This window comes from Triticum urartu, chromosome 4A, assembly GCF_056163025.1.
Source record: "Triticum urartu cultivar PI428250 chromosome 4A, HENAU_Tu73, whole genome shotgun sequence".
NCBI classification, from domain to species: domain Eukaryota; kingdom Viridiplantae; phylum Streptophyta; class Magnoliopsida; order Poales; family Poaceae; genus Triticum; species Triticum urartu.
In genome coordinates, this window is record NC_141876.1 from 542,686,216 (window position 1) to 542,702,268 (window position 16,053).

The 16,053-nt window shown below is 42.0% G+C and overlaps 1 pseudogene; it reads left to right on the forward strand.

The window, feature by feature from the left end:
• Positions 1 to 12,070: 12,070 nt before the first annotated feature.
• LOC147976507 (F-box/LRR-repeat protein At3g62440-like) lies at positions 12,071 to 13,822 on the forward strand (annotated as a pseudogene).
• Positions 13,823 to 16,053: the final 2,231 nt, after the last annotated feature.

Consider the following 16,053-nt stretch of genomic DNA (forward strand, 5'->3'; position numbering starts at 1 on the left):
TCCGGGCCACTTCATCCAACAATACCGCCGAATCAAAATAAGACGTTGGTGGTAAGCAGTATGACTATTATTGCCCACAACTCTTTGTGTTCTAATCATGCATATCATCTACGCATAGACCTGGCTAGGATGCCATTGTTGGGGAACGTAGCATGCAATTTAAAAGAAATTACGATCATGCAAGATCTATCTAGGAGATGCATAGCAACAAGAGGGGAAGAGTGTGTCCACGTACCCTCGTAGACCGAAAGCGGAAGCGTTAAGTTAACGCGGTTGATGTAGTCGAACATCTTCATGATCCAACCGATCCAAGTACCGAACATACGGCACCTCCGTGTTCAGCACATGTTCAGCTCGATGACATCCCTCAAACTCTTGATCCAGCAGAGGGTCGAGGGATAGTGATACGTCTCCAATGTATCTATAATTTTTGATTGTTCCATGCTCTTTTATTATCAATCTAGGATGTTTTATAGTAATTTTATAGTCATTTTATATCATTTTTAGTACTAACCTATTGACATAGTGCCAAGTGGCGGTTGATGTTTTTTCCATGTTTTTTACATCACAGAAAATCAATATCAAACGGAGTCCAAATGCCATGAAACTTTATAGAGATTTTTTGTGGACCAGAAGGAAGATGTTGGGCCCTGGTTGCACCTGGGGGGAGTCCCGAGGAGGGGACAACCCACCAGGGCGCACTAGGAGGCCCAGGCGGGCCCTGGTGGGTTGTGCCCACCTCGGGTGCCCCCCGGACCGCCTCTTTGCTCTATAAATACCCCAAAAATCCCAGAACCCTAGGGGAGTCGATGAAATATTTATCCAACTGCCGCAGAGTCCGGAACCACCAGATCTAATCTAGACACCATCACAGAGGGGTTCACCACCTTCATTGGTGCCTCTCTGATGATGTGTGAGTAGTTCTTTGTAGACCTTCGGGTCCGTAGTTAGTAGCTAGATGGCTTCATCTCTCTCTCTTGATTCTCAATACAATGGTCTCTTGGAGATCCATATGATGTAACTCTTTTGCGGTGTGTTTGTTGGGATCGATGAACTTTGAGTTTATGATCAGATCTATCTTTTTATATCCATGAAAGTATTTGAGTTTCTTTGATCTTTTTTATGCATGATCTCTTATAGCCTCGTATTTCTTCACCGATATTTGGGTTTTGTTTGGCCAACTTGATCTATTTATATTGCAATGGGAAGAGGTGCCCGGTAGTGGGTTCGATCTTATGGTGCTTGATCCCAGTGACAGAAAGGGAACCGACACCTATGTATCATTGCTACTAAGGATAAAAAGATGGGATCTATATCTACCGCCATATATAAATGGATCTCGTCTACATCATGTCATCGTTCTTATTGCATTACTCCGTTTTTCCATGAACTTAATACACTAGATGCATGCTGGATAGAGTTCGATGTGTGGAGTAATAGTAGTAGATGCAGGCAGGAGTCGGTCTACTAATCTTGGACGTGATGCCTATGTAATGATTATTGCCTGGATATCGTCATAATTATTTGAGGTTCTATCATTTCCCAACAGTAATTTGTTTACCCACCGTTTGCTATTTTTCTCGAGAGAAGCCACTACTGAAACCTACGGCCCTCGGGTCTCCTTTCTCATATTATTTGCCTTTGCGATCTACTTTTATTTGCTTTTATTATCAGATCTATTAAACCAAAAACCCAAAAATACCTTGCTGTAATTTATTTTATTTGGCGTTCGATCTATCAATATTTACAACTTTCTCCCATCCTCTTGCCATTTCTGGCGTCGTTACCCAAAAGGGATTGACAACCCCTTTAACACGCCTGGTTGCGAGTGGTTGTTATTTGTGTGCAGAGGTTGTTTACGTTGTGTTGCTTGGTTCTCCTACTGGTTCGATAACCTTGGTTTCATATCTGAGGGAAATACATGTCGCCGATGTGCTGCATCATCCCTTCCTCTTTGGGGAAAAACCGACGTAGCTTCAAACGACATTAGAGAGTTCCATCAGCACGACGGCATGGGGACGGTGATGGTCGCGCAGGGCTTCGCCTAAGCACTACAACGCTATGACCGGAGGGGTAAACTATGGAGGGGGGCACCGCACACGGTTAAGAGAACAATTGATGTGCCTTTGGGGTGCCCCCCGCCCCTGGATATAAAGGAGGGGAGGAGGAGGCCGGCGGCCAGGAGGGGCTCGCCAAGGGGGGAGTCCTACTAGAACTCCTAGTTCTAGTAGGATTCCCCCCCCCCTCCACTTTTCCTTTCTCCACCGGAGGGAAAAGGAAGGAGAGGGAGAGGGATTGGGAAAGGGGCACCGCCCCCTCCCCCTAGTTCAATTAGGACTACCATGGGGCGGGGGCGTGGCCACCCCTTGCGGCCCTCCTCTCTCTCCACTAAGGCCCAATATTTCCTCCGGGGGGTTCTTGTAACCCCTCGGTACTCCGGTAAAATATCCAAACCACTCGAAACCATTTCGATGTCTGAATACTACCTTCCAATATATGAATCTTTACCTCTCAACCATTTGTAGACTCCTCGTCATGTCCGTGATCTCATCCGGGACTCCGAACAAACTTCGGTCACCAAAACACAAAACTATACTACAAATCATCATCGAACGTTAAGCGTACGGACCCTACGGGTTCGAGAACTATGTAGACATGACCGAGACACATCTCCAGTCAATAACCAATAGCGGAACATGGATGCTCATATTGGTACCTACATATTCTGCGAAGATCTTTATCAGTCAAACCGCAATAACAATATACGTTATTCCCTTTGTCATCGGTATGTTACTTGCCTGAGATTCGATCGTCGGTCTTATCATACCTAGTTCAATCTTGTTACCAGCAAGTCTCTTTACTCGTTCTGTAACACATCATCCTACAACTAACTCATTAGTCACATTTCTTGCAAGGCTTATAGTGTTGTGCATTACCGAGAGGGCCCAGAGATACCTCTCCAATACTCGGAGTGACAAATCCTAATCTCGGTCTATGCCAACCCAACAAACACATTCTGAGACACCTGTAGAGCATCTTTATAATCACCCAGTTACATTGTGATGTTTGATAGCACACACGGTGTTCCTTCGGTATCCGGGAGTTGCATAATCTCATAGACAGAGGAATATGTATAAGTCATGAAGAAAGCAATAGCAATAAAAGTAAACGATCATTATGCTAAGCTAACAGATGGGTCTTATCCATCACATCATTCTATAATGATGTGATCGCGTTCATCAAATGACAACACATGTCTATGGTTAGGAAACTTACCCATCTTTGATTAACGAGCTAGTCAAGTAGAGGCATACTAGGGACACTTTGTTTTGTCTGTGTATTCACACATGTACTAAGTTTCTGGATAATACAATTCTAGCATGAATAATAAACATTTATCATGATATAAGGAAATATAAATAACAACTTTATTATTGCCTCTAGGGCATATTTCCTTCACCTCCGGCCTCTTCATCTAAGCGATGCATGCAACCATTATATTAATTAACCTGACACCAACTACTTGATCCAGGAGGTAGCATGGCTACGGCCTACGGAGGTATACAGTACGCCGTCGTGGACGAGCTCATGAAGGACGTCGCCAGCCTGTCCCTCCACCAGTACGGGCACCGCGTCCTGGAGTCATGCTTCCTCAAGACTGGCGAGTCTCGGGTGAAGGAAATATGCCCTAGAGGCAATAATAAAGTTGTTATTTTATATTTCCTTATTCATGATAAGGTTTATTATTCATGCTAGAATTGTATTGATCGAAAACCTTAATACATGTGTGAATACATAAATAAACATCGTGTCCCTAGTGAGCCTCTACTAGACTAGCTCGTTGATCCAAGATGGTTAAGGTTTCCTAACCATTGACATGAGTTGTCATTTGATAATGGGATCACATCGTTAGGAGAATGATGTGATGGACAAGACCTATCCATTAGCTTAGCATAATGATCGTTCAGTTTTTATTGCTATTGCTTTCTTCATGCCAAATACATATTCCTTCGACCATGAGATTATGCAACTCTCGAATACCAGAGGAATACCTTGTGTGCTATCAAAGTCACAACGTAAATGGGTGATTATAAAGACACTCTATAGGTATATCTGAAGGTGTTTGTTGAGTTGGCATAGATCGAGATTAGGATTTGTCACTCCGAGCATCGGAGAGGTATCTCTGGGCCCTCTCGGTAATACACATCATAAGAAGCCTTGCAAGCAAAGTGACTAATGAGTTAGTTGCAGGATGATGTATTATGAAACGATTAAAGAGACTTGCCGATAATGAGATTGAACTAGGTGTGAAGATACCGATGATCGAATCTCATGCAAGTAACATACCAATATACAAAGGGAATTACATATGTTGTCATAACGGTTCGACAGATAAAGATCTTCGTAGAATATGTAGGAGCCAATATGGACATCTAGGTTCCGCCATTGGTTATTGACCGGAGAGGTATCTCGGTCATGTCTACATTGTTCTCGAACCCGTAGGGTCCGCACGCTTAACATTTGATGACGATATAATATTATATGAGTTATGTGATTTGGTGACCGAATATTGTTTGGAGTCCCAGATGAGATCACGGACATGACGAGGAGTCTCGAAATGGTCGAGAGGTAAAGATTGATATATTGGACCATAGTATTCGGACACCGGAAGTGTTTCGGGGGTACCGGGTACTTATCGGATCACCGGAAAGGAGTTTCGGTCACCCCCAGCAAAGGTATGGGCCTTATGGGCCAAGAGAGGGAACACACCAACCCACAAGGGGCTGGTGCGCCCCCATAGATGGCCGGCCTATGAGGAGGAGAAGGAAGGAGGTGAGGGCAAGGAAAGTGTGCAGTAGGACTCCCCCTTCCTTCCCTCCCCCCCTCTTTCCCTCCCCCTTCTTCTTACAAGGAAAGGAGGGGCGCAGGGCAAGGCAGCAGCCCTAGGGAGGGCTGCCACCAGGTCTCTTGGGGCACCCTAGGGGCTTCTTCCTCCCCTACCACCTATATATACATGGGTAGGGGCGCCACCCAGGTACACACAACATTGTTTTAGCCGTGTGCGGCGTCCCCATCCACCGTTTACTCTTTCGATCATATTTTCATAGTGCTTAGGCGAAGCCCTACGAGGGTCACTTCACCATCACCATCACCACGTTGTCATGCTGATGGCACTCATCCACTACATTGACGTCTTGCTGGATCAAGAAGGCGAGGGACATCACCGAGCTGAACATGTGCAGAACGCGGAGGTGCCGTGCGTTTGGTACTTGATCGGTTGAAGCGCAAAGAAGTTCGACTACATCAACCGGGTTGAGAAACGCTTCTGCTTATGGTCTACGAGGGTGTGTTCCCCCTCGTTGCTATGCATCTCCATGGACAGATCATTGCGTGTGCGTAGAAATTTTTTTGTTTTCCATGCAACAATTCCCACAGTGGTATCAGAGCCAGGTCTATGCGTACATGATATGCACGAGTAGAAAGAGTTGTGGGCGGTGATAGTCATACTGCTTACCACCAATGCATTATTTTGATTCGGCGGTATTGTGGGGTGAAGCGGCCCAGACCAACCTTACATGTCCATGCACATGAGACTAGTTCCACCGACTAACATGCAACTAGTTTTGCATAAAGGTGGCTGGCGGGTGTCTGTGTCTCCTACTTTGGTTGAATCGAATTTGACTACGGACGGTCCTTGAAGAAGGTTAAAACAACAAACTTGACGAATCACCGTTGTGGTTTTTGCCGTAGGTAAGAACAGTTCTTGGTAGAAACCTCTAGCAGCCACGTAAAACTTACAACAACAAAGTAGAGGATGTCTAACTTGTTTTTTCAGGGTATGTTGTGATGTGATATGGTCAAGACATGATGTGATATACGTTATTGTATGAGATGATCATGTTTTGTAAATTATCGACAACCGGCAAGAGCCTTATGGTTGTCTCTTCATTGTATGAAATGCAAATGCCATGTAATTGCTTTACTTTATCACTATGCATTAGCGATAGTTGTAGAAGAAATAGTTCGCGAGATGACCACGACGCGATGATGGAGATCAAAGTGTCAAGCCGATGACGATGGAGATCATGATGATGCTTTGGAGATGGAGATCAAAAGCACGAGATGATGATGGCCATATCATGTCACATATTTTGATTGCATGTGATGTTTATCTTTTATGCATCTTATTTTGCTTAGTACGGCGGTAGCATTATAAGATGATCCCTTCACTAAATTTAAAGGTAAAAGTGTTCTCCCTGAGTATGCACCGTTGCTATAGTTCGTCGTGTTGAGACACCACGTGATGATCGGGTGTGATTGACTCTACGTTCACATACAACGGGTGTAAGACAGTTTTGCACATGCGGAATACTTGGGTTAAATTTGAGGAGCCTAGCATGTACAGACATGGCCTCGGAACACTGGAGACCTAATGGTCGAACGTGAATCATATAGTAGATATGATCAACAGAGAGATGTTCACCATTGATGACTACCCCATCTCACGTGATGATCCTACATGGATTAGTTGATTTGGATCGCGTATCACTTAGATGACTTGAGGGATGCCTATTTAAGTGGGAGTACTGTAGTAATTTGATTAATTGAACTTAATTTATCATGAACTTAGTCTTAATAGTTTTTGCATATTTATGTTGTAGATCAATAGCTCGCGATATAGCTCCCCTATATTTTTCATATGTTCCTAGAGAAAACTAAGTTGAAAGAATATAGTAGCAATAATGTGGACTGGGTCCGTGATCTGAGGATTATCCTCATTGCTACACAGAAGAATTATGTCCTTGATGCACCGCTAGGTGACAGACCTATTGCAGGAGCAGATGCAGACGTTATGAACGTTTGGCAAGCTCGATATGATGGCTACTTAATAGTTTAGTGTGCCATGCTTTACGGCTTAAAACCGGGACTTCAAAACATTTTGAATGCCACGAATCATACAAGATGTTTCAAGAGCTGAAATTAGTATTTCAGACTCATGCCCGTGTCAGGAGGTATGAGACCTCTGACAAGTACTTTGCCTACAAGATGGAGGAGAATAGATCAACCAGTGAGCATGTGCTCAGCATGTCTGGGTACTACAATCACTTGAATCAAGTGGGAATTAATATTCCAGATAAGATAGTGATTGACAAAATTCTCTAGTCACTATAACCAAGCTACTAGAACTTTGTGATGAACTATAATATGCAAGGGATGACGAAAATGATTCCCGAGCTCTTCGCGATGCTGAAATCGGCGAAGGTAGAAATCAAGAAAGAGCATCAAGTGTTGATGATTAACAAGACCACTAGTTTCAAGAAAAAAGGCAAGGGAAAGAAAGGGAACTTCAAGAAGAATGGAAAGCAAGCTGCCGCTCCCATGAAGAAGCCCAAATCTGGACCCAAACCTGAAACTGAGTGCCTCTACTACAAAGGAAATGGTCACTAGAAGCGGAACTAACCCAAATACTTGGCGGATAAGAAGGATGGCAAAGTGAACAAAGGTATATGTATTTGGTATACATGTTATTGATGTGTACTTTACTAGTGTTCATAGCAACCCCTGGGAATTTGATATCGGTTCAGTTGCTAAGATTAGTAACTCCAAAACAGGAGTTGCAGAATAAACAAAGACTAGTTAAGGGCGAGGTGAAGATGTGTGTTGGAAGTGATTCCAAGGTTGATACGATCACCATCGCACACTCCCTCTACCTTCAGGATTAGTGTTGAACCTAAATAAATGTTATTTGGTGTTTGTGTTGAGCATGAATATGATTTGATCATGTTTACTGCAATACGGTTATTCATTTAAGTCAGAGAATAATTGTTGTTCTGTTTACATGAATAAAACCTTACATGGTCATACACCCAATGTAAATGTTTTATTGAATCTTGATCGTAGTGATACACATATTCATAATATTGATTCCAAACGATGCAAAGTTGATAATGATAGTGCAACATACTTGTGGCACTGCCGTTTAGGTCATATTGGTGTAAAGCGCATGAAGAAACTCCATGTGGATGGACTTTTGGAATCACTTGATTATGAATCATTCGATACTTGCGAATCATGCCTCATGAGCAAGAAGATGAAAACAGAGCGGAAACGGACGGAACTGGGTGCTACCATATTTGTTTTCACATTTTTTGCAGAAGCAGAAACGAATACAGAAACCCCGGAAATGAATACGAAAACAGATACTACCGGAAACGGACACGGAGCGAATACAAAGAGGATATGGAAACAGAAATGGGCATTGATTGGAACTTAAAAACCCCTTGAATCATTGAGAAATACACATGAAAACAAACAAATTTAATGAGTTGTTAACATGGCTACAAAAAAATATCATTATGTTAGCAACTTAGCGTAGTATTCTAGTAGTACTGAACAATTGCGTATAGGGTCAAGCTGAGTACATGTGTGGTAGTAGAAGTTGGGCCTTAGATCCATCCTACTAATTGTGTCATTGTGTTCTCTTTGGTGGTTGGGCTACAAAGGAGCCATAGGTCTATAGTAAAAACAAAATTCCAAATTCACGGAAATGGAAAGTTTTGTTTCCATGCATGTTCCACCAGAAAACACCATTCCATTTTTGTTTCCATTTCCGCATAAAAAATTCCATTTCCACTTCTGTTTTGCAAATTTCCGCTTCCGTTTTCACATTTCCTCTTTGTTTCCATTTTTCCTTCGGAAAAACGGAAAGTTTCCACTCCATTTTCATCCCTAGCAAGATGACTAAAACTCCGTTCTTCGGAACAACGGAGCGAGCTAATAACTTATTGGAAATAATACATATCGATGTATGCTGTCCGATGAGTGTTGAGGCACGCGGCGGGTATCGTTATTTTCTGACCTTCACAGATGATTTGAGAAGATGTGGGTATATCTACTTAATGAAACACAAGTCTGAAACATCTGAAAAGTTCAAAGAATTTCAGAGTGAAGTGGAGAATCATCGTAATAAGAAAATAAAGTTTCTACGATCTGATCATGGAGGTGAATATTTGAGTTACGAGTTTGACCTTCATTTAAAATAATGTGGAATAGTTTCACAACTCACGCCACCTGGAATACCACAGCGTAGTGGTGTGTTCGAACATCGTAACCGTACTTTATTAGGTATGGTGCGATCTATGATGTCTCTTACCGATTTACCACTATCATTTTGGGGTTGTGCATTAGAGACAATTGCATTCACATTAAATAGGGCAGCGTCTAAATCCGTTGAGATGACACCGTATGAACTGTGGTTTGGCAAGAAACCTAAGTTGTCATTTCTTAAAGTTTGAGGTTGCGACACTTATGTCAAAAGGCTTCAACCTGATAAGCTCGAGTCCAAATCGGAGAAGTGCATCTTCATAGGATACCCTAAGAAAACAATTGGGTACCTTCTACCACATATCCGAAGGCAAGATCTTTGTTGCCAAGAATGGAACATTTCTAGAGAAGGAGTTTCTCTCAAAAGAAGTGAGTGGGAGGAAAGTAGAACTTGATGAGGTAATTGTACCTTCTCTCGAATTGGAAAGTAGCACATCAGAGAAATCCGTTTCCGTGATGCCTACACCAACTAGAGAGGAAGTAAATGATGATAATCATGAAACTTCAGATCAAGTTACTACTGGACCTTGTAGGTCGAACAGAGCACGTTCTGCACCAGAGTGGTACGGTAATCCTGTTCTGGAAGTCATGTTACTAGACCATGGCGAACCTCCGAACTATGAAGAAGCTATGATGAGCCCAGATTCCGACAGATGGCTTGAAGCCATGAAATCTGAGATAGGATCCATGTACGAGAACAAAGTATGGACTTTGGTGGACTTTCCCGATGATCGGCAAGCCATACAGAATAAATGGATCTTCAAGAAGAAGACTAACGTTGATGGTAATGTTACTCTCTACAAAACTTGACTTGTCACAAAAAGTTTTCGACAAGTTCAAGAAGTTGACTACGATGAGACTTTCTCACCTGTATCGATGCGTAAGTATGTCCGAATCATGTTAGCAATTGTCATATTTCATGATTATGAAATCTGGCAAATAAACATCAAAACTGTATTCCTTAATAGATATCTTAAAGAAGAGTTGTATAATGCAACCATAAGGTTTTGTCGATCCTAAAGGTGCTCACAAAGTGTGCAAGCTCCAGCGATCTATCTATGGACTGGTGCAAGCATCTCGGAGTTGGAATATACGCTTTGATGAGGTGATCAAAGCATATGGTTTTATATAGACTTACGGTGAAGTCTGTATTTACAAGAAAGTGAGTGGGAGCTATGTAGCATTTTTTATATTATATGTGGATGACATATTATTGATTGGGAAATGATATAGAATTTCTGGATAGCATAAAAGGATACTTGAACAAGATTTTTTCAATAAAATACCTCAGTGAAGCTACTTGCATATTGAGCATCAAGATCTATAAGGATAGATTAAGACGCTTAATAGAACTTTCACAAAACACATACCTTGATAAGATTTGAAGAAGTTCAAAATGGTTCAGTCCAACAAGGGGTTCTTACCTGTATTACAAGGAGTGAAATTGAGTAAGACTCAAAGCCCGACCATGGTAGAAGATAGAGAGAGAATGAAAAGTCATTCCCTATATCTCAGCCATAGGTTCTATACGATATGCCATGTTGTGTACCACACCTGATGTGTGTCTTGCCACTTATCTGGCAAAGAGGGTACAAGCGTGATCCAGGAGTGGACCACTGGACAGCGGTCAAAATTATCCTTAGGTGCCTTAAAACAGACTAAGGAAATGTTTCTCGGTTATGGAGCTGATAAAGAGTTCGTCGTAAAGAGTTACGTCGATGCAAGTTTTGACACTAATCTAGATGACTCTAAGTCTCAAATTAGATACATATTGAACGTGGGAGCAATTAGCTAGAGTAGCTCCATGCAGAGCATTGTAGACATAGAAATTTGCAAAATACATACTAATCTGAATGTGACAGACCCGTTGACTAAACTTCTTTCACAAGCAAAACATGATCACACATTATTACTCTTTGGGTGTTAATCACATGTCGATGTGAACTAGATTATTGACTCTAGTAAACCCTTTGGTGCTGGTCACATGGCAATGTGAACCATAGGTGTTGGTAACATGACGATGTGAAGTATGGGTGTTAATCACATGACGATGTGAACTAAATTATTGACTCTAGTGCAAGTGGGAGACTGGAGAAAATATGCCCTAGAGGCAATAATAAAATTGTTATTTTATATTTTCTTATTCGTGATAAAGGTTTATTATTCATGCTAGAATTGTATTGATCGGAAACCTTAATACATGTGTGGATACATAAATAAACACCGTGTCCCTAGTGAGCCTCTACTAGACTAGCTCGTTGATTAAAGATGGTTAAGGTTTCCTAACCATTGACATGAGTTGTCATTTGATAACGGGATCACATCATTAGGAGAATGATGTGATGGACAAGACCCATCCGTTAGCTTGTTCAGTATTTATTGCTATTGCTTTCTTCATGTCAAATATATATTCCTTGATTGTTGATGTGCCATTTGTTTGTGCGAATTTTTATGTCATGAACTAGGTTGCATGATTTTGAACTTACTTGGATGATGATGTGATGTGGCATGATTTTGAACTTTTATTTATGGCATGAACTTGTTTGGGTGATTTTAAACTATGCTATAATGTTTGAAATATTATCATATTGTCTTCAAAATGCAACATATGGCAAGCGTTGGCTACTCACGCGCGCTGCAGTTTAGCGCGTCTGCTGGAGCGGCTCGGACGCGCTTTATTTTGCAGCAGCCGCTGCGCGCAAAAGCTGGCGATTCCGACACTGTAAACTGTATTTTAGCGCTGTTGGAGATGCTCTTAAAAAGGCAGTTCTTCAAAGAAAAGAAAAAAGAGGTATGACTTCGTACGGCGAGATGCATGCAAACGACCGTGAACCAACCTGATCGATGGTGCCTATATAGTACTGTCTCGTATGTCAAGCAGCGCTCTGTACAAAGTGCCCCCTCGATCGAGGGTTTTACTGGAGCACGTGACCTAGCTTTGCGGCGCCAGATCGAGAAGGCGTCCATGGCCGACTGCATCAGCGCCCTCCCCGACGACCTTCTCCACCACGTGCTTTCCTTCCTCCCCGCGCACGATGCGGTGCGGACCTGCAGGCTCGCGCGGCGCTGGCGCCACCTCTGGAAATCCGCCCGGGCCCTGCGCGTCACCGGCAAGGGATGCACCAACGAGTGGTTCGTCAACTTCGTGGATAGCCTGCTCCTCCTCCGCGACCCCAGCGAGCGACTGGACTCGTTCGAGCTCGACCTCAACTACGGCGACGACTTCGATTCCAAGGACTTCGACTTCGATTCGAAGGTGTTCCTGCCCGTGCCCGCTAACGAGGAGGACGTGAACAGGTGGTTCCGGCTCGTCCTGCTGTGCAGACCCCGGGTGCTGCTGGCGTTGCGTACCGACTATCGTCTAAGTCTTGCCAATGTCCCTCTCATATCCCAGCACCTCACAAGACTGGAACTTCGGAGGTTGTACGTGCACAGCAGCACGCTCGATTTCTCGGGCTGTCCTGCGCTGCTTCGTCTCAGGATGGAGGATTGCACCATTTGCGGGATATCTCTTCTCCATTCCTGAAGCATCTCAGCACTATCTACTCTTCTTTCCGGGCAGGCGCCTTCCGCGCCCGGGTCTATTTGCCCAACCTTGTTTCCCTCGAGCTAGACGGTTTTTACGGCAGGACGCCGGTACCGATTGAAAGCATGTCACTGTTAACTTCGGCAATTGTTAGAATCAATACATGTCTTGATTGTTGTCGTAAGAATGACTATGGAGGTTGCGATGATCGTCAATGTCATGGATGTTATGAATCTGAAAGTGGTGCTCACGATAGGCGTGGCGAGTCTGTGCTTTTGAAAGGATTATCACAAGTTGCCTCGTTGGAGTTGTGGGTTCATCCTCAAGTGGTATGCATGCTTGCTTGCACTTGCTTCTTCGGTTTGTGGTTAGATTTAGTTTTGGGACATTATAACCGCAGGAGTATTATGTTGGTCATACAGGCTGCCGTACAATTTATACTAGTATCTTATTCTAAGCTTCTGACTATCATACATCTAGGAAAAATGTATACATGAGTTTTAAACCTCTTGCATTACTTTATTTCAATACCACATCTGAAGCCAAAAAATTTAACTCCCATTCCGCGCTTGGTGTAATCGCACCTTGCGCTGCAACATTTCAGCAAATTACTTATATGATCTTGTTCCTTTTCACAGTTTATTATCAACAGGGACTTGAAATTGTGCCCAACATTCAGCAAGTTAAAGACTTTGTTGCTCAGCAATTGGTGCCCTGGCATTGCTGGTGACCTCAATATATTAAATTGCTTCCTCAAACATTCACCAATTTTGGAGAAGCTCACTATCCAGCTTTCTGAGGTATTATATCGTGTACATGAACAACCTTCTGTTACTGAAGTTGATAATTATCCATGGTTGACTGATGTAAGTAAAATATTTGAGTGCTTTAGGAACCTAAAGTTCCGGTGAAAATACAAAGAAGTTACACTCCATCAAAGCAATCATTTGCATTCACCCATCTGAAGATCGTCGAGATCAAATGTGACAAAGTTGATGGGTGGGCTCACAAGGTTTTGGACATCTTGAGTACCTTCAACATACCACTCGAGAAAGTTACAGTCCAGCGAGGAAATAAAAACTTCTGGATCTTAATGTGAGTAGTGGTCAACAAATCAGTTCTGGAAACGGGCATATTCCCATTTCTTCATTAGATTTCTTTCTTCAGGATTTTGAGTTATCTGTTGTATGATGATGATGTCATCCATAAGTGAACTGAAAGTCTGCTTGATCCTTACCATAAGAAAATTTTCTCTCCTTTTTTGAGGGTTTTTTATGCGGTGGCTATCCTTTTTTAAGGTTATAGATGGGGTTCTGCCTTTGCATTATATGATACAAGTACGAATTCAAGAGTTTGACAAAAAAAAGTATGAGTTCAAGAGAGGAAAAAAAGGGGCAAGAAGCTACAACTGCAAGGCAGGGGCGCCCAGCATCTCAGGATCAGAAATGATATGACCAACGACAAAATCAGTGTGGGCGATGAAGTTCTCAAACATGTACCGGTTCCTTTTATTCCAAACGTGCTACGTAAAATGGGCAATGTCAGTAGCATTCTTGCGAGGTCCAGCCACGATGCTGCTCTACTAATCATTGACGGATCAACTGAGCTTAATGTGGTTTTAGATCAACTGAGCCTAAACCATGTTTCATACTAGGGGCAGTGACAACAGAGATGTACAGTTGAGTCGAGTTTTTATCTCCGTGACCATTTAGGCTAGTGGTGACCTGTGGTGAGTTGTGGGCGTGTGTTTGTTGCACCAGTTTTTTGCCCATTTTTTCTTTGATTAACTGGACAACAAACTTCTTTTGAACTAATAAAAAAGGCAAAGGTTTGCCTTGGTTAAAAACAGAATGAGGAGGGCCTATGGTCCCCGTTGAATTAATTTACTAGGAGTATTCCATATAAAATACCTTGTCTTTCTAATGATGTATTCTTTGCGGGATTGTCCTGGAGACACAGAGATCTCGTGCACTTGAGTCCCTATAAGAGAGCATAATAGTGAGAATGGTGCTCATGTAAGTTTCTCGTTCTGTAATCTTATCTTCTATACCCTTTTTTTTGGCGGTTGATCTTATCTTCTATACATAAATGGCTAACCCTCACTATTAGATTTTTTTTTGCACATGCATGCTTCCACATCACCTCAATCATTGATAATTGTCTGATCGAAATTGTGTGGAATCAAAAGTAATGCATGTACGCATAAGTTACAATTTTGCATTGTATATCCATGCCAACCATACCACCTCATCAAGTTATGCAAGTATTTCTTCTTTTTCCAAATATATAGTTCATGCTTCAAATTTATGTTAAAAGATGGTGTTACATTAAGTTCAATTCAAAAGTTTCTCACCTTTTACACATCATTTTATACTCCGTAGGTTTTTTAAATGTAAAACCGAGAACACCTTTACAATTGTTCTGTTTATTTTCAAGCAAATACTTATGCATTTGTTTTAATATAGTTCCTGCAACACCTTGTGTATAACTAAATAGCTAGCCTACACCAACTTATTTCTCTCAACAGGCAACATGTATGAAAAAAAAACGCATCTCAACATGCAACCATGCAGAAGAAAAAGTCCACTTCAATATGCAAATATGCATGAGAATTTCCATTTTATTATGATATGTACATATAATAAATATTTTACAACTATACACAATCAAACACAATATATCATATGTATTTTTAGTTTTAATTCCATATTATTACTCTAAATACTCATGTTCCAACCAAATCTCATTGAAATACATTGTAAAATATTCCCACAACAACGTGTGGGGTATCATATAGTTTAACAGGAAGCAATTGCTTTCGACATCTTATAGATCGTGTGTGTCAGAGGCTAAAGAGTTGGGAAGAGAAATATGTTATCTCTCTCTCGTATAGAAATTTTGGTGAAAGCAGTAATACAGGAAACTCCCTCTTATGCTATGTCAGTCTTCAAATTACCTAAGGTGGTATGCAAAGCAATCACAGATGAGCTCTCAAATTTTTGGTGGGGAGACAATGAACAGTCAACAAAATGCATTGGTTCGCATGGTGAAAGATGTGTATCCCAAAGAAGAAGGGGGGGGGGGGAGGGGGGGATTTAGAGGCCTTTATAGTTTTAATCTTGCTATGATAGCAATGTCGGCGAATGATTCAGAACCACGATTCCTTATGTGCATGTGTCTTACACGAAAAATACTATCTGGATGGAAATATTTTGGAGGTAGGAACCAAGAGTGATCATCATATACATGGCAAAGTATTGTTACGGGAATTCGGACATTTAAAAACTATCACATTTGGGGAGTGTGAACCTGATCCCAAATGACATATGGCATGATCTCTGGATCGGTTCTGGTCCACCACGCAAAGTTATTACACCACATGAGGGTATTATGTTCTCCAAGGTTGAGGATCTCATTAACCC